This window comes from Thamnophis sirtalis, unplaced genomic scaffold (assembly GCF_051295495.1).
Source record: "Thamnophis sirtalis isolate CommonGarterSnake01/CBP01778 unplaced genomic scaffold, rThaSir2_p1.2 scaffold_4, whole genome shotgun sequence".
Classification (NCBI taxonomy): domain Eukaryota; kingdom Metazoa; phylum Chordata; class Lepidosauria; order Squamata; family Natricidae; genus Thamnophis; species Thamnophis sirtalis.
This window is the reverse complement of record NW_028261384.1, coordinates 86768066-86774065: the sequence shown is the minus strand read 5'-3', so window position 1 is coordinate 86774065 and position 6000 is coordinate 86768066.

Sequence of the window (6000 nt, the reverse complement as noted above, 5' to 3'; positions counted from 1 at the left end):
TGGGCTCAAAATATTGAAGAACCAATAATGTTGGACACATGGGAAAGAATATGGGTAAGAAATATGAAATTTACACAAGCACAAAACCTGAGAGAAAATTTTTATAAGATGTTCTATAGATGGCATTTAGATCCTAAAAAGCTGGCTTCTATTTATCCGAATGTACAGCCTAAATGTTGGAGGTGTGGTTCTCTCGATGCTACATATTTTCATATATGGTGGACCTGTCAAAAGGTTAAGGCATTTTGGATAAAAATGTGGTGGATTATGCAAAATAACTTTAAAAGAAGGATAAAGTTTACTCCTCAGTTATTTTTACTAGGTATATGTACTGATTTTACAGTGGTAGAGACTAACTTGGTTCTGCACCTAATAATGGCAGCAAGACTGTTGGTGGCGCAATACTGGAAGAAGGAAGACTTGCCTACAACTCAAGAATGGACATTGAAAGTTACAAACTTAGCTGAGATGGCTAAAGTATCGGCATATCTTAAAGATCATTCAAATGAAAGATATAAACGAGACTGGAAAAAATGGATTGACTATATACAAAACAAATATGGGACTAAGAAATTCCAGATAGCCTATGCTTAAGATCAGGAATAATTTAAACTGTTCAAAGTTAGTGTAACAGGAAGAAGCTGAGTTCAATGTAGAGATGTTATTAACTTTTTTTTAAATTTCTTTTGTCTCAATATATATTAGACTGTGTTTGTTAAAAATCTATACCGTGTACGGGCTCTGGGAAGTCGGGGGGGGAGGGAGGTGGGGTGTTAGGGGAGAGGGTGGGGGGAGGGGGGAATATATACTATGTGTTAGATTTCAATGTAATGCGATTTCACATGTATACTGTTTCTCTTTAATTTCTCTGTAAAAATAGGACAACCTGAATATATTGACATATAATAGAAATACACCAAGGGGAGGAGTAGTGAGATAGAAGAAAGGGGTAGAGAGGGTGGGAGAGAGGATGGGAGGGAGGGTGAGAAGGAAGGGAGGGAGTGGACTGGGAGAGAGGAGTGGTAGAGGGGGAGGGGAAGTAGGGTAGAGGGGAATGATGGAGGGAAGATGGAAAGTTGGAGGGGGGCAGAAAAAAGAGGTGTATGGAGGGTCGAAGAGGTATATTGGGTTTCTATTTTGGGGGGTATTGTTGACAAGAGGAATTGCTGTGATTATTGTTTAATGTTGTATGGCCCCGGTTATGCACAGTATATATGTGACTGTATGAAAATGAAAAATGGAAAATAAAAAACACATTTTACACAGAAAAAAAGGGGAAAAAAGATTTCATCCTGCACTGATTTTAAGGAAGAATGGCAATACTTTAATAAAATTAGATTATTGATAGATACGGTATTTTAATCATATAATTGAGAATTATGAAACAGCTATAGAAATTTCATTGGATGAAAATACCTTTGATGCAGTGGTTTCAAATTTTTTTACTACCGGTTCTGTGATTTGTGGCTCAGTGTGGCAGGGGAAGGACATTGCATAATCTCCATTCCCACCCCACTCTGGGGCCAGCCACAGGTGATATTTGCCAGTTCTCCGAACTACTCAAAATTCCTGCTACCAGTTCTTCAGAACCTGCTGAATTTCATCCCTGCTTTGATGTGGTACAAATTAAATGGTTAGAATTATGAGCTATAGAAACACATTTCCATTTTGTATTACTTCTTCGATTAAAATGTATTATTCTAGCCTTAATAAATGTATTATACTAAGACTCAGTTAAGTTGTATTGTGATACTCATCAAGCATGCTCCTTATTTTCTCTCATATTTAATTTGATAATGGAACTCTTGGCTTGTCGTAAAGAATTCCATGAAAAGTAGCTGTAACTGACCACAGATTATTTGCAAATAATGTTCTGGGCCTTCTCAAATGTAGCTTTGTGGAAAATTTATAGTAATGTGTTTTGGGAGATAATAAATTGGAATACATCTAATATTTTTCAATAAATAGCTTTCTATGGAAATATGTAATTGGGATTTTATATCATTCAAATTCTATTAAAATATGGGGATAATTATTCATAGAAAAATATTATTTCAGGTAGATTTGTGTATTTCCAATTGCTAACAAAAATTAATGGAAAATCTATGTATTTTTATCCTTGTATTAATAAATTCTGGGGAAGAGTAAATATGAAAATGAACATTACATCAAGAGGGCTAGTAGGATATCTACATGACTTATATTAAGATATTTTGCACTATTTAAAAGTTAAATTATGAAAGTCAAACTCCAAAATTCTCATTTTCATCAATTATGACTTTCTTATTAAATGAAAAAGATGAGAATAACTTTTAAATTTTCAGTTATATCCTTGGAGATAGTTGCTAAATTTTTATTGTATCACTACAAAACCAACACAGATTTTGTATTGTTGGGATTATTTGTAGAGCTATTCTTTGGCACTTTCAAAATCTTGGCAAGTTGTTCGTTCTAAATGTAATAGGAACACTATTATCTTTCTAGCATTTTTAACACTGAAGGTGGTCTAACATATCTGGAAGACAAACTGATCGTTGTTCCCTTGAGAAATGAGTATTTTGAAATAATTATTTCAAACGATGGTTATTTTTATTAAATAAAGTATGGGCTGAAAATGGGACAGTTAGCCTTAATCAGATAAGTAATTATTCTTTTCAGTGTTTGAAAGATTACAAAAACATTATACTTATGCCAAAATAGCTGAATAGCAATGCATTCTAATAAAACATTAGATATGCTCTTTATTTTGACTAAATACATTGTTTGCCTCAAAAGCCTCTAGTTTGGAATGTATTAGAGATATTTTTTTTAGAAGCTGAAGCAACGATTTAGATTTACTAATAATTTAACCATTTTATTAAAACTAATAATAGACTAAAATAAATATTGGTATACAAGAGAATCAGAGGGTTCTAAGAAATGTTAAATAAATTCCTTATGATCTTTAAAAAAAGATTCATGCATCAAAAATATTTTGGATTTATCAGAAGCTGTCAAAAATGTTCGTTGTCAAATTTCTTGTGTTGGAAACTCTATACATTTAATTTAACCAAATCCTGTGGTTACCTATGAGGTATAGTAAGTGAAGTGTTCTTGGAAGGGCACTTGGATTTAAAAATATCAATATATTGATAAATGGCATTCTGAAAATTTGGAATTTGTTTATTTGTGAAGAACCTTTATTTACTTCTTTGGTGTGTTACCCCCAAATCTGGGTGACTTTGGGACAGGCATTCTCTCTGTACTATAAAGGAAGCAAACCACTTCTGAAATCTTGCCCCCCAAATTACAACTTGTCCAAGCTATTGCCAGAAGTCAAAATTGTCTCAAAGGCATACATCAAAATCATAATAATCATATAAAATGATCATAATAATAGAGATTAAACTTAAAAATTATTAAATACACATAATTAATGTTGCATTTATATAATGTTTGATTTCGCTTTTTTCTTTTGTTTTTTCTTGTTTTGTTTCATTTGCGGTCACATACATTCTTTTGTTTTTTGTTTTTATAGTTGTATTCAAGTAGTGAAAAACTGTGGAAACGATTGACTTGAACGATTGACGACCAATAAGATCGCACAGGTTGGGCCTCCTCCGGGTGCCGTCGACCGGACAATGCCGGCTGGCGGCTCCCCGAGGGAGGGCCTTCTCTGTAGCTGCACCGGCCTTGTGGAACGAGCTACCTGCAGAGATCTGGATCCTTGCCACTCTCCCCGCCTTCTGTAAAGTGACCAAGACCTGGCTGTTCCGGCAGGCCTGGGGCTGTTGATTAATATCCAACCCCACTTGATTGAATGGATGATATATTAATTTTAATAATTGTATTTTTTTAAAAATTATATGTTTTTACTTTTGTTGTGAGCCACCCAGAGTCCCAAGGGAGTGGGCAGCATACAAATCTTATTAAAGTTGAAAGTTGAAAGTTGATGTGCAGGTGTTGCCTCCCCACTAATTTAAAAAATACCGTTTATGTTAAATTAGATGCTGTTGAACAAACATGTTTGTCAAAATGATATATTCTTTGTTCAGAGGGTTTAGAGCAGGGTGGGCAATTAATTTTCCCTAGTGGCATATGCGAAACTGAGACGGTTGTAGAGACCAAACCAATAGGGCCCCCGCTACCGTAGTCCCATTGCTGCTGCCATGTCCCCTTCACTGCACCATGGTCCCCATCACCACCATTGTCCCATCACCATGGCCTAGATAGGGTTAACCAAAGGGTTAGATGTGGCCTGCAGGCCATATAATGCCCAGGTCTGGTTCAGAGGAACAATTAACTGGAACAATTAATTCACAAAATTCAAACTTAGGCTGGTGAATGTGTTTGAGAGAGGGACAGTATTTTTTTATTTTATTTACAATGTAAAAAACAATATAAATTATAATCAGAAAGGAAGAGACTTTCAATCTTCAGAACAGGAACAAATTTAGTAATTCTATAATCTCTGCCTTCAACATTTTTTTATTTTTCAGTATTTCAATAATTTCTTTATATAGTTCTGAATCAGATAATGTTTGTTTCAGCTCTTTATCCTGCAGATCTTTAAAATCCGTCATTTCTTCTTTAACAACTTTTGGTCATAATCTATCCATAGGAGCAGACATTATTGCTGACACTGTCGCTACAAGTTTCTGTCCCCATTCTTCAAATATCTCAAATATCATACTCCTTTCTATCATTTTGCCTCAAAACTAATCAAAGACAAACAGTAAGACACTTTTTTTTCTTTTTCCTTGTACTTGGAAATCTCCCCTCTTTTCGTGTGCAATTTCTGAAATTGTAAATTCTCAAATTTAATCTTAAATTAGATTAAACAACAATTCCCACAAAGTTGCTATTTATTATAATTATTTCCAAAAACTTATAGCAAAAGTGCTAATATTTAAATTTAATTTGGACCCTAAAGTCATTTATGAACTGTAGTCATTTCTTAAATTAATGTCTAATTTAGCTTTTTGCATTTATTTCAAATTCTTCAAATTCTTAAAGAATGAGGTAATTTAAAGAATATAGGTAATTTCTCTTTTCTTCTGGAAAGAAGGTAAACTCACCCTGTGGCTTTTCAGACTTGTTGCTTTGTTGCTTTCTAATACCCCTATAGGGTATAGGTAATTTTTGAAAATTAGATATTGAGGTAATGAACCTAGTGTCCTTTCAAAAGCTGTGGTTGAGTGAATGATATCTTCCCTTCATCCCCTCAAATCTGCAGGAAGCAGCTAGTAGTGGTTTCCTTGTGAGGAGAAGTTATCTAGAGCATAAACAAATGATCTCCTATCCTATCCTTATCTGAATAGGTTTTGTGAGATTGGTCTACTACTTGCTGGTGTTTTAGCTGTGGCCACATCATCTCTGTTTGTTTGATGACCTGCTAGCTCAACATTCCTTGTCCAGAAGTCCTAAGACAATGTTTATCATTTCAATGACTTTAAAATATGTGGACTTGATGGCTGGGAATTCCACTCATCTCAAAGTTGTTGAAGCTGAGAAACATTTTCTAAGAGATCCAACATCTAAGGAGATGTTTGAACCATTTGTCTTTACTCAATGATTAGGAATATAATATTACAGCTTTAATGGACTTTAATTTCTATCATCCCAATTGCTACTCTGGCTGGGGGAAAACAAAAAATTGATGTAAAATATACCTGGAAAGCCAGGTATATTTCCTCATAGTTGAGGAAAGCTGAACTACTGAATTTGCCTAAACAGAGAGTTATAATAAATAACAATATTATTGCATCAATACATGTATTTTTTTTAAAGTACCTGATGTAAGTTGTGAGCTTGACTGCAACTTTTATCATTTCATTCTGAAAAATATAATCTAAGAGATACTTTAGAACAGTGTTTTTCAAACTTGACAATTTTAAGATATGTGAATTTCATGTTGGCTGGTAAATTGAGGATTTGAAGCCATACATCTTAAAGTTACCAAGTTGGGAAACACTGCTTCAAATTTATCCTTGTCCAGAAATGTTCTAACTTAGATTTATA